Source organism: Rhinolophus sinicus, chromosome 17 (genome assembly GCF_057876585.1).
Source record: "Rhinolophus sinicus isolate RSI-liver-muscle chromosome 17, RSI-T2T, whole genome shotgun sequence".
In the NCBI taxonomy this organism is placed as follows: domain Eukaryota; kingdom Metazoa; phylum Chordata; class Mammalia; order Chiroptera; family Rhinolophidae; genus Rhinolophus; species Rhinolophus sinicus.
Window position 1 is genome coordinate 174,726,688 of NC_142517.1, and position 23,099 is coordinate 174,749,786.

Below are 23,099 nucleotides of genomic sequence, written 5' to 3' on the forward strand. Positions count from 1 at the left end.
TACTGCAATAATAAATTAAAAACTTGCTTTGTCTCCTTGCAAGATATTTCTTTTAAAAATGTAGTTCTTCAATTCAATAGGAAGAGGAGACTTTATTCCAGTGTAATAGAGTATACCTCTTAAAAATAGAGTTGAATCTAATTTATGCCTAATGTTAAAAAAAAGGTCAGTGATTAAATTTATCATAAGTTTTTTAACAATCCTTGAGGTAAGAATTTTTTTATTTGGACATTTTCAGTTATTATATTTGATTAGATATTTCTGAGTTGATGTTATTGGTTCTCAGTTGGGCAGACTTTTGGAATCTACCAAATATGGAAAGACTTTCACAGGCTAAAAAAGAATAATAATAAAGCTTATTTACATTCACTGAGTGCACTATAATTGCTAGATGTGGTTCTGGTTCTGATGAGTATTTCCAGTTTTGGAGCTAGCATAAATAATGATGCTATGAATATTCTTGTCTCTTGGTGCATATATTTAGCTTTAGGTGATAATGCCAAGCGTTTTCCAATTTTTCCTCCCATTTGCAGTATATGAGAGTTCCAGCTGTTCATTATCCTAGCCAACACTTGGTGTTTTAGTGATTCTGATGGGTATTTAGTAGGAGTATCTTATTGTGGTCTTAATTTGCACTTCTGTAGTGACTAATAAAATTGAGCACCTTTTCATTTATTTATTTATTTATTTATTTACTTCTTTATTTATTTTTAAGATTTTATTGGGGAAAGGGTACAGGACTTTATTGGGAAACAGTGTGTACTTCCAGGACTTTTTTCCAAGTCAAGTTGTTGTCCTTTCAATCTTAGTTGTGGAGGGTTCTGTTCAGCTTCAAGTTGTTGTCCTTTCAGTCTTAGTTGTGGAGGGCGCAGCTCAGCTCCAGGTCCAGTTGCCGTTTTCTAGTTGCAGGGGCACAGCCCACCATCCCTTGCGGGAGTCGAACCGGCAACCTTGTGGTTGAGAGGATGTGCTCCAACCAACTGAGCCATTCAGGAGCTCAGCGGCAGCTCAGCTCAAGGTGCCATGTTCAGTCTTAGTTGCAGGGGGCGCTGCCCACCATCCCTTGCGGGACTCGAGGAATTGAACTGACAACCTTGTGGTTGAGAGCCCACTGGCCCATGTGGGAATCGAACCGGCAGCCTTCGGAGTTAGGAGCACGGAGCTCCAACTGCCTGAGCCACCGGGCCAGCCCCTCATATATTTATTAACTGTTTAGGTATCCTCTTTTGTAAAGTACTCATTGAAGTTTTTAGCCCACTTTTTAAAATTGGGTTATCTGTCCTTTTCTTACAGTTCTTTTTATTTTATATATGAATCCTGTATAAGATATATTTATTGCAAGTATCTTTCCTGTAATAAGGTATGCATTTTCATTCTTTTTTTATCAGTAGGTGAAAAAATTTTATTTACCTATTGTCTTTAAAACCACAAAGACACTATGTTCTTCGTATAAAAACACTAGTACAGGTAAGTATACTTTCTAGAAAATAATTATATAGACCCTCTAAAAGAAAAATGCATCCCATTATATGGTTTCATTGAAGTTGCTTGGAAAAAACTCACATCTGCATTGATTCCTAAAACATACCATTCCATCATCGGATCTTTTGGTTCCAAGAATAGATTTTTATCATCAATACATGTTCCTGCATTCCTGCATAGTTGATAATACACATATACACTGGTTTAGCACTTAATGCTCCATTGGTTCATCAGCCTTTTCTGCAGGTTCATCAGCAGGTTGAGCAGATTAAGCAACCTTTTTCTGTCGCCTTTCTTCAAGACATTCCAGGAATGGAGACACATCATCATCATCATCATCATAAATCGTAAACTTCAAGTCTTTACCAACAATCCAGTGGAAATATTTTTTGTAGTTAGGTCCTCTTCTGCAAGAAGTGTCTCTTGTAAAGCACTCAGACCATGCTTAACCAGTTCATTCAACTTGCACTTCATAAACTCAGACATATGTCTTTCCAAGTAAGTACAAGTTGATTGAGCACAGGCCCCAAAGGACATAGCTTTGCATTCCAAATAGTTATCAGATGAAAGGCTTGGAAAATCCAAGGGCCCATATCATCATACCCAGCAATAAGTAGGACAACACCATATGGTCTCCAGCCATCTCTTTGCATTGATAAGTGGGTCTTGCTTCCAATTAGAGATACAAGACGAGACACAGGCAGAGGTCTGTCAAATACAAATCTGGAATCCAAACCCTCCTGGTACGTAGAATTACCTAACAGTCTAGCATCAGCAGTAAGTCCCACAATTGAAATACCAATATGGTTGTCAGCATGGAGAATTTTTTTTCTGATGAGCTGCACGCCCTGACTGTGCTCTCCTCAGTGTGACCAACACTGCATGGGGTTTTGATGAATCTTGCCCTGAGGACTCCAAACAGTGACATCATTGTCATACCATCTGTGAAACATGGTTCTAGTGGGGGCCTGGCTGCCACCACCTTGCATTTTCATTCTTAATGGTACCATTTAATGAAACAAAAGTTCTTTTAATATTACTTATCAATCTTTTCTTTATGGATATGCTTTTTGAGTTGTGTTTAAGAAATATTTGCCTACGCAGGGTCATGAAACAATACTAATATGTTGGGAGGTTTTATTTCGGTACTTTGATGCTGTCATTCTATTGTCTTTTAGCTTTCATCAGTTCTGTCAAACGACAGCTGTCAATACCATTGTTCTTGGAAGATGATACGTCTCTTTTTCCTCTGTTGCTCTAAGATTTTCTATTTGTTTCTTGTTTTCAGCAGTTTTACTATGATGTGCTTAGATGTTGTTTTATTGGAAGTTATCCTGCTTGGTGTTCATGGAAGATCTGGAATCTGTAGCTTGATGTTTTTCATCAGTTTTGGAAACTTCTCCAGTATCTATTCAAATATAATGTATGCCCTAGTCTCTGTCTCCTCTCCTTCTGGAACTCTAATCTCATCTATGATAAACATTTTCATCTTGTCCCATAAATCTCTTATATTTTTTCATTATTTTTCATATTTTTAAAGTTTTGTGATACAGTCTGAATACTTTATATTGTTCAATTTTCATCTTCACTATTCCTCCCAATAGTTGTGTCTAGTCTGCATTCAATATCTCTGAGTTCTTAATATTACTTACTGTATTTTTTTTAGTTCTCAAATTTCCATTTGATTAAAAAAATAGATTCTATGTGGGCTTTTATTTTTGGATATGTTAAATAATCATAGTTGTTTTATAGTTTGTGCTGAAATTCCTGTAGATTTATTTTTTCGATTTTTCTCTTAGTCTTTGGTCTTTTGTCTTCAAAGTGTGTATGGTAATTTTTAACTGAATGACAGACATTGTGAATTGAAAATTATAGGAATAAATTTGAGACTGGATGATGCTTTTGCAGCCTGTTAGGCTGCAAACACATAGTGGATTGAGCTAATCTAAGACTGAGCTTAGTCTTTGTGAGAATTGATTTATTTCTAGTTTATTCCTGTTTTATTCTGGTTATTCCTAGAATGTACTTCCAATGGAAAGCCAGGAGTGTTTGTTTGGGCCCTTCTACTTGGATGGATCCTAATTTTTTTTCTCCCAAACTCTATAAGATAACTGAAAGCAGTTATCTTCTGTGCCTCTTGGCTATTGCTTACAAATGGTCAAAGGCCCCAAGTGGATATTCCGCACAAAATGTCAGGCTCACTTCTCATCATGTCCATTCTAATCAGGATCTTGGTTCCTTGAGTCTTGGCTGCCTTGATAGTTCTTCGATAGTTTCTGTCTGATTTATTTTTTTATTTCCTATCCAAAGTCTAGAGTTCTCATTGGGAGAGTTGGTGTAATACAAAGTAGTCTGCTATAACTGGAAGTATCTTGTTATTTATTTGTTCAAGAAGTATTTTTAGTGCCTACTGCGTACAAAGTACTGTTATTCTAGGAAGTGGTAGATAATGTGTAAACACTATTTAAGGCTACTCGTTTCATGGAGTTCACATTCTAGAGAAGCCAGGTAAAATAAAAACAAATAAGATAATTTCAAGTAGTGATAAAGGCTGTGAAGGAAATAAACAGTGTTGTGTCTAATAGAGTAGCTGGTTAAGAGAAAAGTCTACTTTAAGATAGTCAAGAAAGTCTTCTCCAAAGCGGTGACATTTGAACTGAGAGACATGAAAGATGTGAAGAAGCCAGCCAAATGAAAACTAGAAAAATAGAAGAAACATGAAGGCTCTGAGGTGGAGAGGCAAGTGTGGCTAGGACCTAGTGAGAGAGGGAGCTCATTGTCTAACATGAAATTGAAGAGGTAGTCCAGGTAACAGCTAGTGAACTACATATAATGAGAGGATGGGAAATAAACATTGGAGAACTGAAAATGACACTTAAGTTTCAGACTTTAGTTACTAGTTACCATTTATTGAATTGGAGAAGACCAAAGGAATTCTCCATATTTGGAGAATGGGCATCAAGAGTTGTGTTTCTGACATGTTAAGTTTGAGGTGCCTGTTAGACATCCAAAAGGCAGGACAACATGTAAATTTGGGAGTTACAGGCATAAAGATGATATTAAAGGAATGTAAATGGATAAGCTTACCTGAAGAAATACCGTAGAGAAAGAATAAATGAGAACCTACAGCAGGCCCTTGGGGACAATAATGTCTGGGAATTAAACAGAAGAGTAGGAGCAGCTAGAGACATAAAAAGAAAACGAGCATCATGTAAGCTAAAAGTGTTCCAGGAAGGAGGAACTGGTCAGCATTTATGAAAGCACTCAAAATTAAGATATGGACTAAGATGAATTTGAATTTGACAGTACAGGAAGCACTGGTGACTTTGACAAGAGCAAGTAAGTACCTTAGAATAGTGAGGGTAGAAGCCAGACTCAAGTACGAGTATGCGTAAGAACAAATGGGGACTTAACATTTCTAGCAAAATGAGAACTGAATTAATACACTACTCATCACTCTCTAAACACCTAGACATGCTAAATTCAAATAACAAATTTAAATATATAGTGGCCTCATAAGAAATAAACAGATTCCCAGGTACCCCCCAAAAAAGAAGAAACTGAAAACTGGAGTAGAAGGTACTCCTACAGAAGCTGACACAAAGGGGAGTGTTAAACTCTTATTTGGAGCTTTTCCCTCGTTTGTGTTGCCAGGCATTTAATTACATTTGGAGAACCAGAATGTATGTAGAGAAGCCTGACAAATATGAGTCAACGAAATTCTAAGAAAAATTTAAAAAGCACATTTTTTCCTCAGGAAAAAGAAGGTTTGAGGGGTGATTTAATTTCCATATGAGGAAGATGATGTTAATCACGTCTCATTTCAGTGGCATATTATAATAAGTAAAATCAGAATAACCTAAAGTACAGGTTTGAAAATTTATTTTGGGAATAAGAACTTTTGAAGATATAATGATATATATTAAAATATCAAAATGGGAAACTCTCCTGATAGGTTTACATTGTCACCTGTTTGGCCAGGAAGGTAATCTCATGATTCACTTTTTGATTCTGGGGAAATGTTAAACACACAGAGCTCTTTCACAGCAGTGTGATTAAGGATTGCAACAAGATTTTGAAACCTGCTATGGCATAGGAACAGCTGGGAGTAGTACAAAGGGTGCAGGAAACATTTCATGAGCATAGGATGACACCATTTTCACACCTACAACTTCTTCTTCATCAGGAAACATATTTACATGTTTTTGGGCTACAGAAAGTATTAAAAAAAATCAATACACCATTTCTGCTCCTGAATTGTTAAGGCTTTGCATCGTAAAACCCTCGTCTAGAATCTGACATGAAAATGTGTCTGTCACCAACTCAGAGGAGATATCTGGGTTTCTCAGCCAAATCTAAATAAAATCTTAACACATACAAGATAAGTTCACAGTTTTGGAGGGACCATTTTAGCCTAAACATATAAAAAAAAATAGCACATAAAACCTGGATCAGTGAAAAATATATGTGGAAAATAGCTGTTTTCCAGTAACCACTAAAAGCTTTTTTTTCTCCCCTAGACTAGTGGACTATCATGGCATATGAGGAGGTATTATAGAATTCAATTTTTATATACGTAAAATTATTATTTATCTTAACAGCTTTATCATTATGGAAGTCAAAATGTCAAAACGAGCTTTCTCATACGTCATACCTGTGTGCTGTTCTATCAGTGTTCATACCCCATAATGGTATATCATAATGATTTTTTTTGTCTCCTCAGTCTATTCTTTATAAATCTTTTTCTGTGACTTTCATAACTCTAACATACATGCATGCTCTAGGCTCCATATGAACACTCACAAACTGTTCCATCAATTCATCAATTCATTATCAAAAAACAAGTGAAGACATTAGACTCTTTGGCATGTTCGTAAGAGCCGCAGTGCAGGTGAGTCCCATTGCCCAGATCCCTCCTAGAGAGAAGGTTCCTTCTGCCTCACTGGTATGCCCTCTCTGCTTTTCCCAGCGGTGTAAGTTCTGACTGGTGAGCCTGAGCAGAAATAGAAGTTAGAGGTGCTCAGTGTTTAAGTAAAGAAACCAGTGGAGGGGGACTGCTATCTACCTCTCTGACCTGTATGGAGTGGAAGTGGAAGTTTTAGGGGGCTGGGGCTGAAAATGGGATTTCTTTACAGGGAAAAAGAATATGGGGTCCCTTAATTTAATTCTAGTAATTGCAAGTTTACTATTTGGCATGCATTCCTCAATCCAGCTCTACACCTCTTTCCTGTCAACAGCATAGGCTCTGGAGTCAGATTGCTTGTGTTCAAATTCTAGTACTTTATCGTTATTACTTTTCTTTTATTTTCCATGCCCTCCTGGCAAGACGAAAACCCACCAAACACTTGTTATTGCCCAGACACCCTCACCCAACCATATTCAAGTTAAAAAACTATATTCAGCATGCTTTCAAAATCCAACAGTAGGTCTCTGCCACCACCAGTGTGAAGACCTGTGGGTTCCCACTTCCTTCCATCTTGTTCAAGCCAGAGTGAAAGGATGATAGGAGAGCAGAAATGCTGGGCCCTAGGGCAGCTGTGAGGAAAGCCATGCTTTCTGAGCCCTAGCGGCAGAGGCTGCCAAGTTTCCTTAAGGCATCTTCCCTCTGGTCTTATGATGGCACCGTCTTGACCAGAAGCATGGCCAGCAGTCCTGAAGAGGGGCCAAGGCCCTGGTCACCTCACGACTTCTGAAGGCGGGAGGCAAGTCTCTTCTCAAAGGTGCTTAAAGGATCAGCTTCTCCTGTGGCCAAAGCAGATGAAGGGCCGAGTGGGTCAAGTAGCATCAGCGGCCTAGGAGCCGTAGGGAAGCCTGGCCTTTCCCTGGCCAGCTGGCCTGCGAGGAAAGGTTCAGACTCGGGATTCGGAGGGTGAGCCAGGCCCCAGGAGGCCCTGTAGAGAGAGGACAGAGCTATGCCAGGGTTTTTCTCCATCTTAACCAGACCCAGAATGATGGTGGGGAGGGCCTTGCCAGGGTCTAGTGGGAGCAGAGGCCAGAGAAAAGGGGCCCAGCAAAGCTGCTTGGCTTTATGTTTGGGCCTCGCTCCCCCATCAACTTCTAAATTCTTTAAACTGAAGGAGTGGAGGGGAACTAACACTTTATAGAGGTGATCCAGTGTATCTTTGAGTAAAATACAAGAATGTATGTGAATGCAAGTGTAGGGACAGAGACCCAGAGAGCAGTTTCCAGACTCTCAGCCTCACCTGGAAAGGTGCTGGCTCGGGTAGTAGATGGTCATCAGCTGTAATCAGACAGCCATCCGCTGTTACCAGTTAGCCATTAGCAACTGATATAACTGCCGTGGCTACGCTAGGGGGTTAGTTGGTTGGGTAGCAGAGAAGTGGATGGAGGATTGCAGTTAGCACAGCAGATTGCAGTTAGCAAGTGGGGTCAGTTGACAGAGAAGTGGACGGCAGATTGTGGATCGTGTGGCTCCTGCTTCCTGTGTCTCCAACCCAGCCGCCAGTGAGAATATAGTGGTATGAACCCTCTATCCGTGGCTCCGTGGGTGTTCCTTTTTTGGTCTCACCATATCCTGCATTCTTGCGTGGGGAGTGGGAGCTGAGACCCTGCATGACAGTTGGTTAAACCTTAAAGCTGGGGAAAGGAGAGGGAGGAGCAAATTACATAAGTGAAGAATTAGGCCAAAAGGTGGAACCATGCATTTGATTACAATTATTTAGCATGATATGCCTGAAATATGTAGAACTAAATAATTTAAAACTTAATATAACCAATGAATATACATTAAAAATTGGTACTTATCAGACAAATCAATTAATGTAAGTGTATTCACATTCTGTGATTGTCAGAATGTATGCATTCCAATTTCATGAATCATATTATCATGAAGAAAAATTGCATTTCTGGGCCACTGTATTTGTATATAAAAGTTACCTTAGTAAATCATAGTGAAAAATAAGAATCCTTAATTCATTTAAAATCTAAAAGATTCTGAGCTAGATGTGATATAACTTAATGCTTCTCAACTTCTCTGCAATTTCGGTATTTTCTTTATTGAGCTAAGTCTCATGTTGGTCTACAGATGGCGCGCTTTGTAGGCTCCAGTTTTTCTTCACATTTAGTTTTGGGGCTGAACGCTGGGCCTCACTGTCCTCATCAGATGTGAAGGAGTCAGGTGAAGTTAGCTACTACTAAGGTTTCTCGAGCATGAATTCTGCACGACTAACCCATCGTCGAACATAACTGAAATAATGATTCTTCTGCAGTTATTTTGGAGCTTTCACTATTGCTAGGAATCGTGCTGGGCAGATGCAGGAGTCACATGGGAAATGCAGGCAAGCACGACTGAATAATGCCCATGTTTTGGGGTAGTGACCTCAATGAGGTAAAAAGGGCCTTTAGAGGTGTTTTGTTTTAAGGCGAAACAAGCCTGAAAAATGTTCTTGAGGATTTTGGGATAGAGAAATACAAAATGGATGTGTCCTTTTAAATGTTTAAGTTCTATCACTTTTGCTGTGCTTGCTCACGGTGCAAACTACTTAGGACAGCGTCCCTGGCCCAGCCCTGCTGAATGTGCGGTTTGAGGTCAAAGCAGGTTCGGCTGCTAATCCTGGACCGGAGCTCTTGATAGAACCCTTAGCCCGGGAGGCCGCAGCGAGGCTGCTGCGAGTTCCCCCGCCCGTGGGCGGGCGCCGCGCGGGAGGCGGCGAGCACCTGCTCTGAGCCGGTAGGCTGGCCGGGCCGCGGCCTGGGACACCGCCGTCCTCTTAACCTGGGCAGAACCCAGGAGAGAGAGCAGCCCAGGTGACTCAGATGAGGGGCCGGGGGCCGGGGCAGGGAAGTGACCAGCTCCCTTTTGCCTTCTTGGAACTTTGGGGCGGCGTGTCATTCCTGTTGGGAGGCGGCAGCACCCTGGAGAGTGTCTGGGGGTGGGCGTGAGGGCGGTGGTCTCCAGCTCAGTCCCACCGCCCAGCTCCGCGCCCCCCTCCCACCCGGCGCCCGCGGACCAGACTGCGTGCCCCCCCCACCCCCCGTACCCGCCCGCGCCGGGAATGGAGCGCCCCTTGGCTGCCACCTGCGGGACCCAGCGGGTCGGGTGTGGGGCGCGAACCCGCGAGATACGCGCCGCGGGCGCGGCGGCAGCGGCATCGGCGGCGACGGAGGAGGGAGGGGCCCGGAGCGCGGCCCAAGGACGCCCGGTCCTCCAGCTGCTGCCACTTGACTGAGCCATTCGCTGGCGAGGAGGCGGCGCCGCTGCCCTTGCTCTGGGCTGCACTTCACTCCTGACCCGGCCTCGGCTCCCCCTCGCCCTGTCGCCACCCAGCCCCCGGGAGCAGCGCCGGCGCCGGCAGCTCCGGGGACCGCCCCGGGCAAGGAGCCCGCCCAGCGCCGGACGCCTCCTGGCCCGCGGCTGTACCGGCGATGTGTCGGGTAAGTGAACATCTGGGAGGGCGCGACCGCTGTGTGTGTCGGCCTCTGTTGGGCGGCTTTACCCGGTGGCTTTGCAATGGCAGACACCTGTGAGTTAGAAGCGGCTTCACTGCACCCTTGTCGGCAGCTGCCTCAGCTGGAGCCTCCCGTCTCCGTCCCCTCACTAAGGAGAGTCAGCCCCAGCCCCTTCCACCTGGCTCTGAGCCCCCCGGGAAAGGCATTATGCGTGGCAGTTCCCCCCTCCTTCCTCCTTCCTACCTGAGGAGTGAATGAAGATCATCAGGTAAAGATTTGCTTGTGAGCATTTAATGTGCATGCCAAGCTGTCAGGAGTATGCGCTGAATGGCATATGATGAGCAAAGTGTTCATTCTTGTGCTCTTAAGAGGCTGTGGGAGGCTGCATCTTGAAGGGAATTATGATGCAAATGGAAATAAATCGGAGTATATGGGTAAAATCCTTCAGCCATTAGCGCAGGGATCTGAGACGAAAAGCAGAACCATTGGAGTTGTTTCTCTAATGCGTCTGGTCTGCCCCCTCCCCATCCTTCATGGAAGTGAGTTAACGTAAAATTACAAACTAGTAAATGGTCTCATGAGAGACTCCATGTTTTTAGGATCTTGTGTATAGGGTATTTATCGTAGGGAAATGTTTAGTTAAGGATTCAGAGGAATAAGGAATCGACCTCTATTATGACAAAGTACAAACCACGTCAAGATAAACACTTGAGTGTAACTTTTGTTCTTTGGGTGTGGTTGTTTCAAGCACCTGATAGAGCTATCATATATACATGGGAAATAACATTCAGGTATTCCGCTTGACATATTCAGCAGAACGGTCTGGAAAAAAGTCACTTCAGTTTTTAACTTCCTTGTTTTGCCGTCAAACAAAAATCACTTATTTAGATCCACAATCTTAAAGCAAAAGGGTACTTTTAAATCAGAGAGCAACCGCCAGTCCATTTTAATATCTCCTCTATAGCACTCCTTTTTGATGGAAACTTCAGCGACAGGAAGCTCACCACCTTGCGAGGTATCCCTCCCGTCTGTTACTGTTAGTGAAACCTTGTTTACACTGAACTGACAACTGCTTCCTTGACCCTGTTTCTCATTAGTCCTCCTTTTGCCAGTAGCCCCCCAACCTGTGAAATTATATGCAGATTTTTTCAGCAGAGATTTCATCCATCTGAAAAGAGTCCATGACCTAAAAAGAGTTAAGCATTGAAAAGTCTAAAGAGGTACAAAGCAAGACTTTGTTGCCTTTATTTGATAGCCTTTCAGATCCCTGAGCCTCCTCATCTGTAAAATGGGAATAATACGCTTTGTCTACCCATAGGGTTATTGTGAGGATGAAATAAGATTATCTTCATAAAGCACTCAGTAAATGTTACCTAGATGTCAGTAAATGTTAGTTGTCTTCACTTCTAGGTTTCCTTCCTTACGTAAGATCTCCTCTGTACTGAAGAGCCTTAGCCCCAAATTGAATTCAGTAATTTAGTCTCATCTGAATAGTGCAGAATGCAACGAGTTCCTACCTTCAAATGAAATCGTCATCCTTATTTATGCAATTAAAAATTTCTTGAGTACGAATATTTTTTTCTCTTGTCTTATATTACTTTAAGCCTCTCTTCAATTTCCAGTTTGTTAGGTATGTTTTCATCTTGATTATGGCATTTATCATGTTAATTCTACCTTCTGGTTTTGAGTCACCTGCACATTTGGTGAATTTGTTGACCAGACATTCAAATCATTGATTGTATATGGCACAGGTCCTTTTGCTTTGGTGGCATATCTGGAAGCCTGTGGCACAGTAATGGTCCTGGACTTTTGGAGCCTGGTTTTGGAGCCTGGGCCTGACACCTATTAGCTTTGTGACCTTGAGAAACTCCTTTTCCATGTTAATAAAATGAGGTTAGTAGCATCTGCCTTTCAGGGGCTTGTACTGTAAGTGTACTGAAAGTGCAAGTGCAGGACTGGCTGGGAATCGAGTTAGCCCTCAGTCGATATTGTATCTGAGACAAATTAATGAATCAGCTGAGCTCAGCACTGTCCTTATCAAACAATTTTAGCGTATAGATCAGTCTTCTTCATAAGGACATCATGAAAAAAATTTGTATCCAATGCCTTGCTAAAAGGTCTTGAGTATTCTCTGACCTATCACAAAAGTAAATAGTGTTACTTTAAAAATGACTGATTCTTAGTACACTGCTAGTTCCTAGAAATCCCCAATCTTTCTCCCCCAAATGTTCCATTTTTACTGATTAAATCTTGAATTTCACAAGACATTGGTATTAAACCAACTGGTCTGTAAGGCCTAGGAATTCTGTCCTTCAGTGTTGAAAGGTAAAAAGAATGGAGGGGGGAAAACCGGTGTTTGAGTCTCTAGTCTCTCAAGACTACCCTCCTTCTCCTCGTTTTTCCAAAGGTTGTCAGAATATTTCTGTGTTCACATCTGTGGGTTCTTCCTGGAATATCAAGCGACCTCTTCTGCTTGTACCTTGGTTCTCTCTTAATGAGGCTTCTTTTGTCTTTTCAGTTTAAAGATCATTTGCTTTTAAGAAAGCAAAATAGTTGCTGAGCAGTTCTGTTTCCGTTCTCTAATTAATACACCATCTGCCCTTGCATTTGGGAATCTTTAACTGGCATCTGTTTTCCACAGTAAGGTGTACTATGAACAGCAAGCCACTGGTGGAGAAATACAACCAATCACGGCATTATAATGTTGGAAGTTTGAGGAGTAATAAATAACCCCAGTCAGTATCTGATATGGGAAGAGCCTGTACTTTAAGAATTAATTTATTCCTTATAAATTAACAGTGTAAAATTAAGTATGTTTCACAAGGGGCTGAAGGTAACATAAATTTGTGACGCCGGATGGGTGCCAGAGGCCAGGGAGGGACAGAGTCCTGTGAACTGGCAGTGAACGCCCAGCTTGGAGCTAGTCTAATACAGAACAATTGAAAGCTTGCATGGGCCAACGAGGCACTGGCCCAAACTACTGTGAGTTTGTGGTCTTTGCTTGTAAGGGCCCTGAAAGGGGTAGAACTGTGTGTAGTTCACTGTTTTATTCCCAGCATCTAGCACACTGTGAAGAACATGGGTATCTGATAAGTAGCCCAACTTAATTAGCATTCATTAAGTGCCTCGATGTAGAGAACCCTTCTGTGCAGAATAACGAAAGGAGAAATGACTACTGCCACTGAGGAATATTGAATCTCCTTTGGGGAGACAGCATTTATAAATGAAATAGACTGGACATCAGTTCTTTTAAGGAATCAAAATTACATCTACTATTGCCTGGAATTTAATTCAGTGTATAGCACTTAACACTCTTAATTTATTATTTATGCCTCCTACTTGTTCTAAATTATTTGGAGTGGTTTCACTACGTAACGTAAAGACTAATCTTGAGTTTATAGGGAAGGAAAAAAACTCTTCCTCTACCCTTTCAGATTCGTTGGCTGGGCCTGCAAATCAAACCGATGCTTAATTAACAGGAGGAAAAAAACATTTAATTACCTATCTGTGCATGGGAGTTCACAAACAAATGTTATTCAAGGAGATAGTTAGAATTGGGGAAGTATATGCCATCCTAACAAACAGTGATCAAGTGTGGAAGAGGCTAGGAAAAGGGGTTTGGGGCTCCTGGGGTCAGGGTACCCATGGAAAGGTGACTAGGACATGTGTGACTAATACGGTTGTTTAGTAAGGTTTGTCTCGGGTGGTTAGTTGTCTCTGGAGTAGTTCCCGTCCTGGTACAGGAGAGGGAGACACCTGTACAAAGGGAAATTTGTGCCCTGATTTTGGACAGAAACGGGGAGGGCAGAGGGCTAATTGCCTTCAGCTCAAAACAACGCTTATGCCAGCATGGCATATTTTGGGGTGGCAAACTCTGGTCCCCTTCAAATTTAATGACACTGAAGGTAAATAAAGTTTAGTGACTCAGAAAGATGTCAATTAAGATCATTTGATCAATTAAAATGACTAAGATTTCGGTAGTTTGGACCAACCTTGAATTAGAAACTACTGATGAAAGTCTAGGCTTGAATAAGGCCTCTGGTCACATTGCTAATTAAATGCCTCTGCCCTTATCTAGTCAAAAGCCATTCCGAGAATTCTTCATGTAGAATCTGTTGGTTTTTCCGGGTTTTCTGAGCTCTGAATGCCACAAGTTTGCTGTTCATGATAATATTTCTCTCCATAGGCCCAGTGAAGTTCAAAGAAAACCCTGTGAGAAAAAGATTTTGTGCACTGATTTTGAATGTAAAGTCATTTTGTTTAGTGGAGTCTTTTAAGCTTGGTGTTTTATAATATCAAGGTGTCATTTCTTGTAAGAACCTTGGTCAGGATCTTGGATGAACTACCAGTCTGCACTCAGAAAAATGAGAAACGGCTTGACAAAAAAAATAATCTTGTTTACCAAGTCCTAAAATCGAAAACATCTTTTCCCTTCTTCTTGTACATAAAGCTTTAGGATTAATAAAAAACACACCACACAGCACTGCCCCCAAAGTGGATATAGACTAAAATGTAAGATGCAAGAATATTTAGGTAAATCATAGATGATAAATATTGAGTACATGAGAGATATAGGAGTTGCTCATTAATATTCTAATTTATTTGTAAACCTTGACATTTTGGAGCCAGTGCCTTGGAGGGCATTTAGCATATCCCCTTACAAATTGGTTCCTGGTTCTGACAGAACCCCGCATTAGTTTAACCTTCTTGTCTGACTCAGCGTGCTGCTTTTTTTTTTTAAATGAGATGTACTATCATTGATTAGTTTTACTTGCTAATTGAATGCTATCGCCTAAATTTTGATATGGGTCCAGGCCTGTTCTCTTCACAAAATGGTTGAGTCTCATATTAGCATTAAACCTAGGTTTAAGGCAGCTATGATTGCATTATATTATCAGTTTGGCTTTTTAATAGTGACATATTTCTGATGAGAAAAACAATATGTGCATTTGAAAAAATTTAGGAAACAGAGAATAGCATAGAGATTTAAATTATCTCTAATCCCACCATCCAAAGAGAATCTCTGTGGATGTTTTCCTGTATTCTTTTTATAGCATATATATTTTAAAAATTGGAATCATGTTACTAAATATTCTTTTTAGAAGTTATTCATTTTTGTGTTATGAACTACCCTAAAATTTAGTGGATTAAAATAACAAACATATATTAATTTCCCAGATTTTGTGGCTCAGGAATCTCGGTACAGCTGAGCTGAGTGCATAATCAGGTTGTCAGCTGGGGCTGTGATTTTATCTGAAGCCTTAACTGGGGACAGCCGGTTCCTTGCACAGTGTGGTAGAGATTTTCCTCAGTCCGTGCCTCATGGCTCCTCCATGGTGCTGTGGGCAGCACAGCAAGTGGCTTCTGTCAGAGCGAGAGGAGGCAGAGACAGAAGTCATAGTCCCTTTGAAACCTAATCTTCAAAGTGACATCCCATCACTTTTGCTGTCTATTGTTAGAAGTGAGACATTAGTCCTTCACTTAAGGAGAGAGGGGATTAAACACGCGATGGGATTTCCACGAGGCAGGGATTATCCGAGGCCATATCCTAGTCTATCTACCAGCGTTATTTAACAGTTCCAGAATATTCCAGCATGTAGACCTGTGATAAATCTTACTGTTGGACATTTAGGTTATTTTCAATTTTTAAAATTTTTATTATAAGGTGTTCACGAAAATTTCTCTATATAAATTTTTGTCTGCAACTCTGACCATATCTTTAGGACAGATTTCTGAAAGTGGAATTATTTGGGTAAGGGCTTTTAATATATATTGTGCTACTGTTGAACCAAATTACACTATGTTTGAGAGTGGTAATTGCACTCTACCCCCTTTAAGACAATTCTTTTGAAGAACAGGTTTGTAAAATAAATTATTGCATAATTAGGCAGTTTATTTGAATTAGCATATGTCATGAAATCTGAAAGGGAGGCAGTGTGATACAGCAGCAGTTTCCCTGAAACCAGAAGTAAAAGATGTGGGTTCCAGAATAGGCAATGCAGTTGACCTCTCATACAATGTCATCAAGGCCACAAGCTTCCCCAGGCAGGATATTTAACCTGCTTAGGTATACAGTTATACATCAGTGTATGTTTTAATGTGAGAAAAAATAATTCCCGTCCATTGTATGAAATAATTATAACACAATAGGGAAAGAAGAAAGGAATAAATGGAAATGAGATACGCTCGATAGAAACAGAGATAGATAACTTACTCTGAAAGCCCCAGACACTTGATTTACATTTGTAACTTATGGCTAGCCACACTCTTGCTCTCTTTGTAAGAGGAGAGGAATTTCCCTTCAAATAGTTAAACAAATTATTTAAATCAATTAGCATTTACTGAGGCCCTTCCTACGCTAGGCATACAGAAGTGAGATACAAAGATGAGTAACAATTACTTATTACCCATCTTCTTTCAGAAAGAATTGAAGTGGTTTGGCCATATTCCTGCCTTCAAGTCTGTCTGTTAGGGGAGCAGACTTGTGTTCAAGGCAGACAGGGAAAGTGCAGCGGTGGACATAAATATGTTCTGGAAACCCTAGGGAGTGATAGAGTAATATCAGATAGTGAGAAGGCCTTCACACAGGAAGTGTACGTGAGATGGACACTTAAGAATGGGTAAATTTTTAAAGAGAAGAAATCTGTGTGAAGTAATGCTAGAGAGAAAGGGGGAAATGATAAGAAAGGCTTTTAGAAGAGAAAGCGTTTGATGAGGTAGGAGTCTATGGAATAAATCATCGGCTTAGCACAGAGTGACTGGGTCATGATTTTCAGGTTGCGATGAGTCGAGGACTGAGCATTCATTTTTGCTTTAGTTTTGGCTTCATGTTCTGATTCCAGCTCAGATTCCTAGTTTCAGCTGCAGGATCTAAAGAATAGTCCAGTTGTCACAAACTAAAGACAATATTCTGACACTGTTACCCAGTTCTCTGCCCCTCTCGCCCCCCCCCCCACGCCCCCCATTTAACAACAGTTGCTTAAGGAACTGGCTTCAGAATCGTACAGAGCTTAATTCATATGTCAGGGACCAGTTGTATCATTTAGCTAGGACATGACATGAGTAAGAAATGAGTATAGAATATAAAGTTGAAATGTTTTACAGTCTTAGTGGTGATCTAGAGCAAGTTTTCTTCAACTAGTGTTTTTTTTTGTCTTTTTTGTTTTTTCCCCCCAGTTTAGTTGGTCAGAAGCTACTCCTTATTTTCCTGCAAGGATTTATACCATATACATGTAATACGTTGCTGGAGGAGTTACTGCAGCCCGACGTTCAGTAGTCATAATAGGAGTGGTCAAGTCAAGGCAGGCACGTACGCAGAGTAAAGCCCAGAAGGGCTGAGGGAAATGCATGCTTGTTTCCCTTCACCTGGAGGATCTGGTGAAGGAGATGAACCACTGACACCCAACACAGACCTACTGTGTTTCCCCGAAAATAAGACCTAGCCGGACCATCAGCTCTAATGCGTCTTTTGGAGCAAAAATTAATATAAGACCCCGTCTTACATAATTATAATATATAAAATATAATATAAAATATAATATATAATACCAGGTCTTATATTACTTTTTGCTCCAAAAGATGCATTAGAGCTGATTGTCTGGCTAGGTCTTATTTTCAGGGAAACACGGTCTAACCCAATTCTAACTTCAGAATCCTAAGTGGCCATCAGACTTCTTAGACCATAATTCTCTTTCCTTAATTATAATAGTATAACGAATGCACTTGAAATAATAATGTGATGTTAGTAGGTTTAGGGGGCAATCAAGAGAAGGAAAAGAAAGAACACTTGCAGACATCTTGAGTGTTGCAAAGCAATTTTAGATGCTTTACGTATGGAAGCTCACTTAATTTTTATGATGAACGTCTGAGGTAAATTCCGTTTACAGATGAAATCATACCGCACAGCTCTACTCAGGTTTGTCAGAATCTCAGACATTGTCCTTTCACTTACCAATGTTATTTTCTCTGCCTCTCCATTGAGAAAATTGGGCCCCACGTGTGATCTCACGGAGAGCCACCCCGAGACTGCCCTGTTGGGGAGCAGCTGCGCACGGCGTGTGCTGAGCATGAAACTCTGCACTCAGTTTCCAGAGACTGTACAGTCATGCCTTTACGTGACCTTCCACTAACCAAAAGCATATTTACTGTTTTCTAGCTTTTACTTTTTGGTGAGAGTATTACATTTAAATTGAGTTCATTTCTATTTGCCAGTTTAACAGGTGTCACTTGATCCTGTTAGGAATTTAGTCTCACTGATTCTCAGTATTGCCAGTACAGAGACCTCTGTTTAATGTCCAATTTTCATGGAACCCCCGGAAGAAAGAAAACACTTAGTATCCATTATTACAGATCAAATAATGACAAACTTGCTAGTAAGAACTCTGTTTTTTTAAATGAACTCTGTTATATTTTCTAATGAATTGGCATGTTGATTAACTATATCTACAATGAAATTTTAAAGTGTGTGTGTGTGTGTGTGTGTGTGTGTGTGTGTGCATAAGACTTTTTAAAGACTGCAACATGGTTTGTATTATATAGAGATTGCATTAATTCAGGGCTGGGGTCCATTTTAAGCTAGAACTTGAGATATAAAACAACAGAAGTCTATTTAAAGGCTTAGAATATGATACAAACTAGGACATTAATAACCATTTCTGTTAATCTAGTATTTAAGGTAGACTTATTTACAGAGCAAATTTTAGTCCCCCCCCCCCTTTTTTTTTTTTGCTAAAGCTTTGTGTGTTTCGGCCAACTCATATTTTTTAAGGTATGGCTTTCTTGGTGCTGCCTTTCCTGGCTGCTCATCAGGCTGTCTGAGGGCCCTGCATCCCGGATGGAGGACCACAGCTCCCAAATGCACTGGACAGAGGAGCAGCAGCAAATCGCATGTGCTGCTGAAGGCCTAGGAAGGAGACCTGTAGGTCTAGGCCCACTTCAGAGGGAAGGGCTGGGGCTACGGCCTGACACACTTTATATACTTAGTGTTTCATAGTAACACTGAGGGAGACAACAAGAAGGGACTTTCTCTTTACGTATGACTGTTCTGTGTATGTATGTGTGTGTGTGTTGGGATTTGAGGGAAGGAGTGGGAGGAAAAGTGTCCTTGTACTTTATTATTTTTGGCTGGCAGTGGCATGAACAAATGGCCACTTCACCTACGAGGGCAAGGAGAAACCAAACTAAGGACCCTCTCGGGGCATCTGTGCTACTCACGGCCTGAATTCGTTGTCATCTCGGTCCCACTCTATCTCCCTTTGATTTTATTTTGTTCAGTAAGATTTGAAAGCACTTCTGTTGATGAATATTGGTCCTGGACACGTAGTAGAGACTCGATAAAAACTGGCTGGATGGTTAAGGAATGTTCTCACTGACAGCTCTTTATGTATCTTAAGATTATAAAGTATAAAAGAAATTAATTTTCAGTATTTTTAGAAAACTATTTTTAAATATTTTATATTTCTGTATTCAGCCAGTTAAAATGGCAAGTGAGCCAAGATATTTTTCTTGATTAATGTCCAGCTTTAACGGATTATTCCTTCCAGTGATAGCCATAGCGGCTTCCCAACCTGACAGATGAGTAACAGTGGAAGAACCAATCCATCCAGCTAATTGTGCTGTCCTGATCTGCTGAAGGATGGACTTACATTTGGCTAACACTGTTGCAACTTTACTTCTTCATTATGAATCAACTATCTTATTAGGGGAGACTGAAATTATACAAAGCTTATTCTTCAGTTGTGTTCAGCGTGGGATTGTTACTACCTTTTAATATGTCTATCAACTATTTGAATAGGTGTTCTACAAAGAGTAGTAGCATACATTTCCCTTTAAGGATCACACTGCCTTGTTCGTGATAAATCTCAAGAGGCTTTTGTGGGGTAGAAACCATAGTACTAAAATCTGACTAACAGAAATGTAAGGCCGTTTCCTAGTCCCGCTCTGTCGAGGCAACTGCATCTTTTCTGAGCACATGGTGAGCAATTCCATAGTCCCGGCTCAGTTGATTACCTAACGACATGACTGTACCAGTGTCACTTTACCCACGGTCGGGCCTGAGACCGAGCTGACAGCTAGTCCCAGGGTAGTGATGTTTGGGAGCCCGGGAAGCGCTGGGCATTAACATCCCTCCCTGTGGGTGACACCTCCCCAAGGACAGGAAGGGGGGGGGGGGGCGCTGCATGGTCTTTATTGGTAAGAATAACCTCACAAGTAGGAGTGGGGGGTAGTTTATCAATTCAAGAGGGAGAGGATGTTTGGCACTTAGGAATATAAGCTGTGATTGGATAAAGTATTATTGGAGCAACCGTTGTTCCAAGAGGAGCCTGGAATTAGGAGTAGGCGTTGCATTGCTTACTTGCCATGAGACGTCTCTGGGTCGGTTGCCTCTGCAAGTGGAAACAGGCCTGTCTGCCTATTTCATCTGTTTGTTGAAAGGAAGGAGGTGGTAAATGTAATATGAATTAGTAAACTGAAGTGCTAGAACAGTAGTCTCTTGTCCTTGATACGAGGACCATGGCTAAACTAGCTCAATGTTGACAGCACAAGTATTTTACTGTCTAGGTACCTTGAAGGCCTACCGACAAATCGAGAGATGTGCTCAAACTAAACACTGCGTGGGGGACGGAGTATTGCTACTCTAGTGCGTGGGGTAAGGCTAGAGATCCCTCTCCCCACCCCACCCTCCTTAGTACAATACTGTTAAGGAACGATACTGCTAAGGGCATAGGACTCTCACATCTAATTTCCAAATTAATTTATCTTCTATTGTCATTTCAAATAAAAGCACTCTATATATAGGTTCCCAAAGGAAATGAGAAATAGTTGAAGTCCTTGAGCTGGCGAGAATGGGAATGGGAGGCTTCTGGCTCTTCTCTAGGTCCAGAAGAATATGACCAGCGAGTCTGGGCCGATACCTGTAGCAGGAGGCTTACAGCACATGGCTGTTCTGTGCTTGGATGCTGCCCTGTCACTTTACAAGCTGGAATTTTAGACTGATTTCAAAATTTGGTGTGACAAATTCAAGCAGGCAGCCTTTTTTTTTAGGTTTAAATATATCATTCTCTGGACTTACGTCACCCAGAATGTTCTCAAAAACTGTGTATTTTATTGAAGTAAAACATCGCGCCGAAATTTCTTTCATGGGCAGTCCTTAGCACTTCCCATCCAAAAGACAACCACTGTTAGGATTTCCATTTGTGGGTCAGTATTGACCATTCTTGAAATTCATACAAATATGATCAGTCTTTTGTATCTGGCTCAACATGTTTCTGGGATTCACCCATGTTGTTGCACATGCCAACAGTTTATTCCTATTGTCACGTAGTATGCCATTTTCTGGATATCCCCAATTTGCTTATCAGTTTGCCTACTGATGGACATTCTGGCTATTTCCAGCTTTTGTGAATAAAGCTTCTATGGATATTGGTATGTAAGTTTTTTGCAGACATGTTTCCATTTGTCTTAAGTACTTAGAAATAAAATGGCTGGTTCATAGGGTAAGTGCATTGTTAACTTTGTAAGAAACTGCCAAAAAATTTTTTAAAGTGGTTGCATCATTTTTCTACTGCCACCAGCAGTATGTGCAATACACATCCTCACCAACGGGAGGCACGGTTGGGCTTTTCAATTTTAGCAATCCTAGTGCGTGTATAATGAATAGTATTGCATTGTAATTTTGGAAATATAATACATTTTAAATTTTTTAAAAAGATTTTATTGGGGAAGGGGAACAGGACTTTATTGGGGAACAGTGTGTATTTCCAGGAATTTTTATTGCTGGGAAGTGGAGAACAGTAGTGTTTTTCCCAGGACTCATCAGCTCCATCCAAGTCAAGTTGTCCTTTCAGTCTTAGTTGTGGAGGGCGCAGCTCAGCTCCAGGTCCAGTTGCCATTATTAGTTGCAGGGGGCGCAGCCCACCATCCCTTGCGGGAGTCAAACCAACAACTTTGTGGTTGAGAGGATGCGCTCCAACCAACTGAGCCATGCGGGAGCTCAGCGGCAGCTCATTGACTTCATTCTAGTTGTGGAGGGCGCAGCTCGCTGGCCCATGTGGGAATCGAACCGGCAGCCCTGTTGCTCACAGTGCGCGCTCTAACCACCCGTCCGCCCCCGTTTTTAATTTTTAATTTACGTACATAGGGCTATATCTTGTGCCAGTTTTGGTAACATGGTATTAGTATACAGTTGTTCATAATATTCCTTTGTTAGTCTTTTAACGTACATAGGATCTACAGTAATGTTCCTTTTTTAACACATCTTGGTAATGTGTCCTCTCATTTTTCTGAATCAGATCATATTAGATGGAGACTTAACTATTTTATTAGATCCATTTAAAGACCCAGCATTTGTTCCATTGGTTTTCTTTGTTTCCCCTTCTCTTTGCATCATTGATTTCTACTCTGACCTGTATTCTTTCTTTCCTTCTTACTTTGGGTCTAATTTACTTTTTGTAGCTTCTTAAAGTGAAAGCTTAGATCAGTGAAAGCTGAGATCACTGAATTAAACCTTTCTTCTTTTTTGCCACAAGCATTTAAATCTATAAATACCCCTCTAAAGTGAATAATGTTATTTCTAAATTTTTAAGGTGGTTTCTGTTATTTAGTTGAAAACATTTCCTTGTGATTTCTTCTTTGCCCCATGGGTTATTTAGAAATGTGATATTTAGTTTCCAAATATTAGGGACGTTTCTGGATATTTTATCATTTATTTCTAATTTAATTCTGTGGTGGTTGGAAAACACACTCAAGATTTCAAGCCTTTGAAATCTGTTGAGAGCATCATGTAGTCTCCCTTGGTGAATGTTCTGTATGCGCCTGACACGCATACGTATCCTGCAGTGGCTGGGGATGGGCTTCTATAGTGAATTACCTCAAGTTGAAGCACAGTCATTCAAAACTTGAATTCCTTATATTTTCCTTTGGATGTTGTATCAGTTACTGAGAGAATAATGTTTGTAATTCTCCTTTTAGTTCTGTCAGTTTTTCCTTCATGTATTTTGCAACTGTCAGTAGTTACACACTCATTTATGACTGTCACGTCTTCCTCACTGACACATAAAATGCCCCTCTTTATTTCTGGGAATATTCCTAGTCTTGAAGTCTGCCTTGTCTGATAGTCATATAAGCACAGCAACCTTGTAATGCTTCCTGTTTGCACGTTCCAGCCCTCTTCCTTGCAAACTGTATATCTGTATTTAAAGTACATTTCT

At 41.0% G+C, this 23,099-nt stretch overlaps 1 protein-coding gene and 1 pseudogene across 3 annotated transcripts in view; one reads left to right on the top strand and one right to left on the bottom strand.

Annotated features, from left to right (window-relative positions):
- On the bottom strand, nucleotides 1-10,402 carry LOC148754881 (proteasome subunit alpha type-1 pseudogene; annotated as a pseudogene). Its single transcript, XR_016019574.1, has 3 exons — nucleotides 10,135-10,402; nucleotides 7,686-8,079; nucleotides 1-7,373 (listed from the first exon to the last, which is right to left on the bottom strand). The product of XR_016019574.1 is annotated as a proteasome subunit alpha type-1 pseudogene (transcript).
- Nucleotides 9,012-23,099, top strand: part of AKAP19 (A-kinase anchoring protein 19) — a 24,852-nt gene continuing 10,764 nt past the window's right edge. The window contains exon 1 of one of the 2 annotated variants that reach the window (XM_074339415.2): nucleotides 9,012-9,876. The gene's annotated coding sequence lies outside the window, so the exon portion shown is untranslated. Of the gene's footprint in view, nucleotides 9,877-10,019; nucleotides 10,160-23,099 lie in introns of those variants that run through there. The other variant, XM_019740715.3, reaches the window with a different exon arrangement.